Source organism: Propithecus coquereli, unplaced genomic scaffold, assembly GCF_000956105.1.
Source record: "Propithecus coquereli isolate 6110/MARCELLA unplaced genomic scaffold, Pcoq_1.0 Scaffold92, whole genome shotgun sequence".
Lineage (NCBI taxonomy): Eukaryota > Metazoa > Chordata > Mammalia > Primates > Indriidae > Propithecus > Propithecus coquereli.
The window spans coordinates 5,304,832-5,316,120 of NW_012155507.1; the positions used below are offsets into that span (position 1 = coordinate 5,304,832).

The window sequence follows — 11,289 nt, forward strand, 5'->3', positions numbered from 1 at the left end:
CACAAAGTATTACACCTGTTTCTTTCTAAGACTTTTATGGTTTTGACTCTTACATTTAATTCTTTGATCCATTTTGAGTTAATTTTTGTATATAAGGTTGGGGTCCAACTTCATTTTTTGGCATGTGGATATCCAGTTGTCTCGGTACCATCCATTGAAGACTATGTACTCTCCATTTGATGGTCTTGGCACCCTTGTCAAAAATCAATAGACCACCGAGGTATACATTTATTTCTGGAATCTCAATTCTATTCCATTGGTTTCTATGTATATCCCTATGCCAGTACCACATTATTTTGATTATGTAGCTTTGTAGTAAGGTTTGAAATTGGAAAGTATGAGTCCTCCAAATTTATTCTTCTTTTTTCAAGATTTTTTTGGCTATTTGTGATCCCTTGCAACTCCACATGAATTTAAGGGGTGATTTTTCTATTTCTGCAAAAATCATCATTGAGATTTTGATAGGGACTGCCTTGAATCTGTAGATCACTTTGGGTACTGTTGCCTTCTTAAAAATATTAAGTTTTACAAGCCATAAACATAGGATATCTTTCCATTTTGTCTTTAATTTCTTTCAGCACCATTTTTGAGTTTTCAGTATACCTTGCACCTCCTTGGTTAAATTTATTCCTGAGTATTTTATTCTCTTTGATTCTACTGTAAATGGAATCGTCTTCTTAATTTCATTTTGAGATTGTTCATTGCTAGTGTGCAGAAATACAACTTACTTTTTATGCTTATCTTGTACCCTGAAAATGTGCTGAATTTTTTTATTAGCTCTAATAGTTTTTTTTTTATTCTTTATGGTTGCCACATATAAGATAATGTCATCCACGAATAGAGGTAGTTTTACTTCTTCCTTTCCAATTTGTATGATGGTTTCTTTCTTGCCTAATTATCCTGGCTAGAATTTCCAGTGCAATGTTGAATGCCAGTGGACAAAGCAGGCATCATGTCTTCTTCCTGATATCAGGGCACTAGCTTTCAATCTTTCGCAATTGAGTATGACACTAGCTATGGGTTTTTCATTGATGATTTTTATATTATTGAAGATGTTCCCTTTTATTCTTAGTTTTCTTTTTATTTTTTTAATTTTTTTAAGTGAGAGTCTCACTCTGTCGTCCAGGCTAGAGTGCCATGGCATCAGCCTAGCTCATAGCAACCTCAAACTCCTGCGTTCAAGTGATCCTCCTGCCTCAGCCTCCCGAGTAGCTGCGACTATAGGTGCACACCACCACACCTGGCTAATTTTTTTTTCTATTTTTAGGGGAGATGGATAATTTTTTCTATTTTTAGTAGAGACAGGGCCTCTCTCTTGCTCAGGCTGGTCTCCAACTCCTGAGCTCAAGCAATCCACCCGCCTAGGCCTCCCAGAGTGCTAGGATTACAGGCATGAGCCACCACACCCTGCCTTATTCTTAGTTTTCTGAGTAGTTTTTCTTAAAAAAAAAAAAAGGTGTTGGATTTTGTGGAATGTTTTTTCTGCATCAATCAGTATGATTACATGTGTTTTGTCTTCATTCTACTACTATGGCATATTACATTGTGTAATTCTCATATGTTGAAACCTACCCTTGCATTCCTTGGATAAATTCCACATGGTCATGATATATAATCCTTTTAATATGCCACAGGATTCAGTTTGTTACCAGTTTATAATTTTTTTTTTTTTTTGAGACAGAGTCTCACTGTGTTGCCCGGGCTAGAGTGCCGTGGCGTCAGCCTAGCTCACAGCAGCCTCAAACTCCTGGGCTCAAGCGATCCTCCTGTCTCAGCCTCCTGAGTAGCTGGGACTACAGGCATGAGCCACCATGCCCGGCTAATTTTTTCTATATATTTTTAGTTGTCCAATTAATTTCTTTCTAATTTTAGTAGAGACGGGGGTCTCACTCTTGCTCAGGCTAGTTTCGAACTCCTGAGCTCAAACAATCCGCCCGCCTGGGCCTCCCAGAGAGCTAGGATTACAGGCGTGAGCCACCACGCCTGGCCCAGTTTGTTTATAATTTTTACATCTATATTCATAAGGGATATTGGTCTGTATTGCTATCAGGATAAAACTGACCTCAGAGGAGTTAGGAATTGTTCCCCCATTTTACATTTTGGGAGAGTTTGAGACGGGTTAGTGTTAATTCTTCTTTAAATATGTGTTGCTTCCACATGAGGTCACATTGAGGAAAAAAAAAAGATAAATATGTGTTGTGCTGTGGTCTGCATGTTTTTGTGCCCCCAAAATTCATACGTTGGAACCTAATCACCAATGTGATGCTTTTAGGAGGTGGGGTAATTGGGAGGTGATTAGGTCACAAGAATAGAGCCCTCATGAATGGAATTAGTGACCTTATAAAAGAGGCCCCAGAGAGCCACCTTGCCCCTTCTACTATGTGAAGACACAGAGACAAGCCACCAAATCTGTCAGTGCCTTGATCTTGGACTTCCCAGCCTCCAAAATTGGGAGAAATAAATTTATGTTGTTTATGAGCTACCCAGTCTATGGCTTTTGCTATAGAGCCCAAATGTAATAAGATAGTTGGTGTTGATTCTTTAAACATTTGGTAGAATTCACAAGTGAAGCCATGTGCTTCCAAAAACTTTCTTTTTTGGAAGTTTTTTTGAGTACGGATTCAGTCTCTCTACTTTCTATTTGGAGTTTCTATTTCTTCATGAGTTAGTTTTGGTAGTTTGGGTGTTTCTAGGAATTTGTCCTTTTCATTCAAGTTATATGATTTATTTGTTTGTTTAGAGACAGGATCTCACTGTCACCCAGGCTGGAGTGCAGTGGCATGATCATAGCTCACTACAACCTCAAACTCCTGAGCTCAAGCAAGCCTCCTACCTCAGCATCCTGAATAGCTGGGACTATAGGCACACACCACCACACCTAGATAAAGGTTATCTAATTTATTGGCATGTAACTGTTCATAGTATTATCTTATAATCCTTTTTATTTCTTTAACATCTATATTAATGTTCTCATTTTCATTCTTAATTTTAGTAATTTGAATCTTCTCTTTTTTTCTGTATCAAGCTATTTCTTTTTTCTTTTTTTTCTTCTTCCATGAAATGGATAAATAAGTATCAAGCTATTTAAACATTTATCAATTTTGCTGATCTTTTCAAAGAACCAACTTTTGATTTTGGTTTTTATCCCAATATTTTTATTTTCCATTTTGTTTATCTTCACTCTGATCTTTCTTATTTTCTTTCTTTTGCTTGCTTTGGATATAGTTCACTTTTTTTTTTTAGTTCCTTTAGTGTTTTTCAAGTTCTCTATTTCCATATTGATCTTCTTTCTAGCTGTTCTGTCCATTATTGAGAGTGGGGTCTTGAAGTCTCCATGATTTTTTTTTTTTTTTTTTGAGACAGAGTCTCACTGCGTTGCCTGGGCTAGAGTGCCGTGATGTCAGCCTAGCTCACAGCAACCTCAAACTCCTGGGCTCAAGCGATCCTCCTGCCTCAGCCTCCCGAGTAGCTGGGACTACAGGCATGCGCCACCATGCCCAGCTAATTTTTTCTATATATTTTTAGTTGTCCAATTAATTTCTTTCTAATTTCAGTAGAGACAGGGTCTCGCTCTTGCTCAGGCTGGTTTCGAACTCCTGAGCTCAAACAATCCGCCTGCCTCGGCCTCCCAGAGAGCTAGGATTACAGGCGTGAGCCACCGCGCCCGGCCGAATTCTCCATGATTTTTGAACTGCCTATTTCCCTTATCACTTCTGTCAGTTATTGCTTTAAGTATTTTCAGGCTCTATTATTAGATGCATATATGTTTATAACTATTACATCTTCTTGATGTATCTTCTTGTCCATTTTATCATTATATAATATCTTTCTTTGTCTCTCATGACAATTTTTGTCTTAAAGTCTATTTTGCCTGATATAAGTAGAGCCACTCCAGCAATCTTTTGGTTATTATTTACATGGAATATATTTTCCATCTTTTTACTTTCAACCTATTTCTGTCTTTGAATCTACAGTGAGTCTCTTGCAGACAACATGTAGTTGGACCATGTTTTTTATTCATTCTGTCAATCTTCGTCTTTTAATTAGAGAGTTTAATTCATTTATATTTAACATAATTACTGGCAAAGTAGGACTTATTTCTGCCATTTTACTATTTGTTTTTCTATGTCTTATGTGGGTTTTGCTCAATTGATCTGTTATTGACTCCTTTTGTGTTTCAATTTTTGGTAGTGTATCATTTTGATTCCTTTCTCATTTCTTTTACTTATATTTTTTAAATTACTTACTGAGTGGTTTCCCTGGGAATTACAATTAACATCTTAATTACTAGCAGCCTAGCTTTAATTACTACCAACTTAGTCTCAATAGTACAGAAAGACTTACAAATATCATATCTATCCCCAAAATATGTACAACTATTATATGTCAATTAGAAAAAGAAGAACAAAGCTAGAAGCATCACGCTTCCTGATTTCAAATATATTACAAAGCTACAATAATCAAAACAGTGTGGTACTGGCATAGAGACAGATATATAGACCAATAAAACAGAATAGAGCCCAGAAATAAATCCACATATATATGGTCAACTGATCTTCAACAACAGTGCCAAGAATACACAATGGGGAAAGGATAGTCTCTTCAACAAACAAGGTTGGTAAAACTTATAATCCACATGTAAAAGAATAAAATTGGACCCTGCTCTTATACCATATGCTAAAATCAACTCAAAATGGATTAAAGACTTAAACTTCAGGTTGGTCCGAGTGCAGTGGTGTTTACGACTAATTGATCACAACCAGTTTCAGATTCCTTTGTTCCTTCTCCACTCCTACTGCTTCACTTGACCAGCCTTAGAAAAAAAAGACTTAAACTTAAGACCTGAAACTATAAAACTGCTAAAAGAAAACAAACAGGTGCTGTGAGCTAGGCTGACGCCACAGCACTCTAGCCCGGGCAACAGAGCAAGACTCTGTCTCAAAAAAAAAAAAAAAAAAAAAAGAAAACAAACAGGAAAAGCTTCATAATATTGGTCTTGGCAATTATTTCATGAATATGATGCACAGGCAAAAAAATAAAAGTAAAGAATTAAGACTACATCAAACTAAAAAGCTTCTGCACAGCAAAAGAAACAATCATCAGAGTGAAAAGGCAACCTACAGAATGGAAGAAAATGTTTGCAAACTATGTACCTGATAAGGGGCTAATCTCCAAAAATTATAAGAAACTCCTATAACTCAATAGTTAAAAAAAACCTAATAATTCAATTTTAAAATGGGCTAAAGATTTGAATGGGCATTTCTCCAAATAAGGCATAAAAATGGCCAAAAGGTACATGAAAAAATGCCCAATGTCACTAAATCATTAGGAAAATGCAAATCAAAATCACAATGAGATATCATCTCACACATATCAGGATGTCTGTAATAAAAAAAAAGACAACAGGCATTGGTGGGGATGAGGAAAAATTAGAACCCTTGCATACTGTTGATAGGAATGCCAAATGATGCAGATGCTATGGGAAACAGTATGAAGGTTCTAAAAATAGAACTACCATATGATCCAGCAATTCCACTTCTGGGTATTTATCTGAAAGAATTGAAATCAGGATCTCAAAGAGATATCAGCACACCTATGTTCATTACAGCACTATTCACAATAGCCAAGATGTGGAAATAGCTAAATGTTCATCAACAGATGAATAAAGAAAATTTGGTATAGGCCAGGCATGGTGTAATGCCTGTAATCCCAGCACTCTGGAAGGCCGAGGTGGGAGGATTGCTTGAGCTCAGGAGTTCAAGACCAGCCTTAGCAAGAGTGAGACCCCTTTCTCTACTAAAAATAGAAATAAATTAGCCAGGCAACTAAAAATAAAAAAAAATTAGCCACGCGTGGTGGCACACACCTGTAGTCCCAGCTACTCGGGAGGCTGAGGCAGGAGGATTGCTTGAGCCCAGGAGTGTGAGGTTGTTGTGAGCCAGGATGACGCCACGGCACTCTAGCCCGGGCAACACAGTGAGACTCTGTCTCAAAAAAAAAAAAAAAAAAAAGAAAGATGATCAATTGTCATATATAGCTGTTCAACCTACTAGTTATTGGTGAGATGGTGATTACAATGAGATTATTCTTGCTCCATCAAATTAGCAAAACTTAAAAAGACTGAGAATATCTAGTATCGACAATGTATGAAAAAATAGGCATTTATATGCTATTGGTGGTAGATAAAGCAAGAACTTTCAGTGTGCAATGGGCAATCTTTGAAGTTCTTCAATGTGCTTTCCTTTTGACTCAGTAATTCTACTTCAAGGAATTTAACTTACGAACACACGCACACATGCATAAAAAGATGTATTTATAGGGATGTTCTTTGCGAGATTGTAATACTGAAAATCTTAAGACAAACAGAAATGCTCAATAAGGGAGTGGTTAAATAAATGATGGCACCACAAAACCCTGCAATATGCAACCTGTGGTAATAGAAATTCCAACCTTACATTGTTGATAATTGGTTTCTTCCTCCACCCAAATCTCATATGGGTAGTACTAATGTTTTTATCTTATAGTGTTGGGAGTTGAGGGAGTTTAGGACTTGGAGGGAAGGACAAAATCAGACGAGAACACTGCAGGCAGCCACATAGAGGGAAGTGGGGAGTTAGAGATGAATCCCCTTTCTCCAGTATTCTTCTGGCTCAATCTCCTCAGATTCAGCCCATGAAAGCAAGTTGGAAGCCAAAATGTGTAGTATGATCCCATTTACCTGTGTGTGTGTGTGTGTGTGTGTGTGTGTGTGTGTGTGTGTTAAATTCATGTATATGTATTTATGCATATATGTGAATGCATTTTAAAAGAACTGAAAGGAAACACACAAAGTAATAACCATAGCTACTTCTAAGAAGAGAAATAGGAATGGGGAAAGAATGAAGGATTCTCACAGTTTGCTACGTGTCATTTGAACCTTCGGAGCAAGAGTGAATTCATCTAACTCAAAAATCACCTAATTAAAAAAAAAAAAAAAATCACCTAATTCAGGCCGGGCGCGATGGCTCACGCCTGTAATCCTAGCTCTCTGGGAGGCCGAGGCGGGCGGATTGTTTGAGCTCAGGAGTTCGAAACCAGCCTGAGCAAGAGCAAGACCCCATCTCTACTAAAAATTAGAAAGAAATTAATCGGACAACTAAAAATATATAGAAAAAATTAGCTGGGCATGGTGGCGCATGCCTGTAGTCCCAGCTACTTGGGAGGCTGAGGCAGGAGGATCACTTGAGCCCAGGAGTTTGAGGTTGCTGTGAGCTAGGATGATGCCACGGCATTCACTCTAGCCAGGGCAACACAGTGAGACTCTGTCTCAAAAAAATAAAAAAATAAAAAAATAAAAGTTTTTAAAGAACACTAAAGAAAATTGGGATGGGGAAATCAGTAGTAGTCCCATCACTCTAGCAACAACAACAAAAACAATAAGCATATTTACAGAATGCCAGAGCCCGGAGTGAATTTATGGATCACAACTTCAAGAGATGAGCCTTACCCAAGTTGAAGTAGTGACTTAGTGACTGAGTTAAGTGCACAACCCAGGTCTCCTTAATGCCATAGAAAAACTGGATTCTAAAACTAGAGGGAGAATTCGAATGACAATGGGAATCAATGAACTATTAAATCTGAGAAATCTGCAAGAGGTCAGCGGCAACTCAGCCAGTCCTCCATCTCAGTGAAAACTGAAGAAGAGAAGGTCAGAGTCTTGTTATGAGATCATGGAATATATCAGGCTGGAGGTGTTCAGAAAAAACTGCGGCAGCTTTTGTCTTCAGTGAGACCCCTGGTGCTGGTACCTGTCACTTAGTATTCCCCAAAAAGCTGTGTGACAATTAGAAAAGGAAATTAATCACTTTATCAGTATCTGTGGAGTCACTGACTTTAAAAAAAAAGCCCCACGCTACACCACATTTAGCACTTAGAAGCAGCAGCAGCAGGAGCAGCAACAAGCTGTTCTCTCTCTGTAGAATACTTGTTACTAATTGTTTTACTTGGAGGAGCCAGGAGAGGGGTAGCAGAATCTGACTGGTTCATTTGAGGAAAGAGGGAATTTATTGGAATGGTACGATCAGTGTTGCACTGGTAAATGTTTAACAACTGGCTCTTCAGAGCAAAAAAGATGTGATTTATAGTGTTTGCTGGTTTCCTTCCTATAAATTCTCCCACCATGGCCAACTGCAAGCTCCCAATGTGACATCACCTGGCTCACAAAATTCCTGAAAAGTTAACAATAGGCCCTCCTGAGCTGGTAGAGAGAAGCTCACAGGATGGAAGGAAGGCAGAAGATCAACTAGGCAGTACCAGAGGGTCTGCAAAGCAAGAACTACTCAATGGTATCATCAGGTCACCGCCACATTAGCTTCCCTGCACAGACCTCCATGCTGCCCCCACCACCTCCCATAGGTTTTATGCCCTTTAAGGGGAAAGTCATTCACCTCATTATCCACAAACTGTGTAACCCAAAGTAATGGCTCATGACATATAGTTGTGTCTCAAAATACCCTTAGTAATGGGCCCCAGTTTATACTTGCAAGCCCACATTGCAAGGTCCTAAACTGTAGAAAATAAGTTTATAACAAGAGATTGGGGCAAAATATGACTGCAAGGCTTCTTTCTTTGTTTTTGTATTCTGTGAGGTTTGTGTGTGTGTGTGTGTGTGTGCCTTTTAAAAACATTTTATTATGGAAAATTCACACACACACCACACACAGAAAGAATAATGTAATGAATTCATATTCTCAACAGTCATCTTGTGGCCAATCTTATTCCATTCATATTCATACTCTCTCTTTTTTTTTTTTTAGCAAGAAAAGCATCACAACAAAGATCAAAAGAGTGGTTAGGACTGTTATTTGGAATGGAATAAACTGGTTAAAATAATAGTAACAATTTTGAGGGCAACTATGGGTTAGGTGCTTTACATAGAGCATCTTATCAGATTTTCACAACAGCCCCACAAGATTGGCATTATTATCTCCGTTTTTCAGATGGAGAAATTGAGGCTAGAAAAGTTAAACACTTGCTCAAAGTCAAAAAGCATTAGCAAAGTCTGATTCAAACTTGGAAGAATATAGCCTTTCCCTGCTACCCAGAGAGGGGTCCACACAGCATTGTTCTGGATTCGTGATATAAACTTGAAGGGAAACTTTCACAATGTCCAGAGCCCTTGATGTCCTGCAAATGAAGGAGGAAGATGTCCTCAAGTTCTTTGAAGCAGGAAGCCACTGAGGTGGCAGCAACCTTGACTTCCAAATGGAACAGTACTTCTACTAAAGGAAGAGTGATGGCATCTACATCATAAATCTGAAGAGGACCTGGGAGAAGCTTCTGCTAACAGCATGTGCCATTGTCTGTCAGCGTCATATCCTCCAGGAATACTGGCCAGTGGGCCATGCTAAAGCTTGCTGCTGTCCCTGGGGCCACTCCTATTGATGGATGCTTCATTCCTGGAGCCTTCACTAACCACATCCAGGCAGCCTTCTGGGAGCTGCGTCTCCTGGTGGTTACTGATCCCAGGGCTGACCAGCAGCCTTTCACAGAGGCATCTTATGTTATGCTGCCTACCATCGCTCTGTGTCACACAGATTCTCCTCTGCGCTATGTGGATATCGCCATCCCATGCAACAACAAGGGAGCAGACTCAGTGGATCCGAGTTCTGCCCATGCATGGCACCATCTCCCAAGAACCACCATGGGAGGTCATGCCTGATCTCTACTCCTACAGAGAACCTGAAGACATGAAAAGGAAGAGCAGGCTGCTGTTGAAAAAACTGTGACCAAGGAGGAATTTCAGGGAGAAGGGACTGCTCCAGCTCCTGAGTTCACTACTACTCAAGCTGAGGTTGCAGACTGGTCTGAAGGCGTGCAGGTGCCTCTGTGCCTATTCTGCAGTTCCTGCTGAAGACTGGAGTGCTCAGCCTGCCATGGAAGACTGGTGTGCAGCTCCCACTGCTCAGGCCACTGAATGGGTAGGAACAACCATTGAGTGGTCTTAAGCTGTTCTTCCACAGGCCCTTAAGCAAGATGGAAATAAGACTGACAGAAAATAAACACCAGTTCGAAAAATCGTGTCCATTAAAGAAAAATAAACTTGGAAAGATATAAACTATGTTATACCCAAATGTAAACAGTGGCTGCCTCTGGATGGTGAAATTATGGGCTTTTATTATCTTTTTGCCGATTTTTTCTGATTTCTCTATAATTAACATCCCTAGGCAGCATATCCATCCAGATATGCTGATAAGGGCTATGATATTCTTCTTCACAGGCCCAACTGGTTTGCTGCTAGTGCATCCCCCTGAAACAGATTCAAGAAAAACTAAACAAATTTCTAGACTTTTTTGTGGGATTAATGAGGCTCTGGGCAGAAGTGAGCCCAGCTATCATCATGGAGCTAGTGCTACCACATTCTTAAACGTGGTCCAAGCTCACTAGGCTGAATTCAGATAAGCACAGCATCCCAGCCAAAGACGTGATGAGCTTTCTCTTCTGCACCAGTCCTTATGCTCTATTGTACCCAGTGCCAATTTGACTGCATCCAGTGAACTGAGAAGGGTGATGATTAGTACAGACAGTACAGAAACCATGTTAATGGGTCAATTACTAAACATCTACTCTCGCAGCAAAATGGCTGCTGCTTCACTTCTGTCTTCCAGATCTCACAGGAGACTCTCTCTCGTGGCCCACCCTAATAGGAAAAATACAAGGAAGAAAATTCTGGGAAATGTAGTTCAGCCTACCCAAGTTAACTCCACAGGGAAGACAGAAATAGAGGCTTGGACTCAGAAAGAGCCTGATGGGCCGAATTAGGCCTAATATAAAGAAGTTACAAGAACAACTTTCAAACAAATTGAGTTATCTAATAATAATATTGACTGCATCATAAGGCAGGAAGCTCCTCATCTCTGGATGTGTTAGAGCGGAAGCTCACGGTACAACTGTGGAAGGTCTTACACCAGCTAGGAACCACATTTTGTTTTTAGAAAGCTATTTTAGTAGTACTGGGTAGAGGTAATGAGACCTTGAACTAGGTAGTACTGGTGGAGATAGTGAGGGGAGAATGGATTTGGAAGACATTATGGACGTAGACTTAAAAAGGACTTAGCAACTGATTTAAGGTAAGGCCATGTATTAATTTCCTATTGCTGCTATAACAAATTATCACAAATCTAGTAGCTTAAAATGATAAAAATTTATTCTCATACAGCTAGCTCTGGAGGCCAGAAGTCCAAAATGAGTCTTTCATGGCTAAAATCAAGGTGTCAATAGGGCTGGTTCTGGAAGTTCCAGAGGAGAATC

The 11,289-nt window shown here is 39.3% G+C and overlaps 1 pseudogene across 1 annotated transcript; it reads left to right on the plus strand.

The window, feature by feature from the left end:
* Positions 1 to 9,144: 9,144 nt before the first annotated feature.
* Positions 9,145 to 10,049, plus strand: LOC105826818 (annotated as a pseudogene). The gene has a single exon (XR_001138328.1). The product of XR_001138328.1 is annotated as a 40S ribosomal protein SA pseudogene (transcript).
* The last annotated feature ends 1,240 nt before the right edge of the window (positions 10,050 to 11,289 follow it).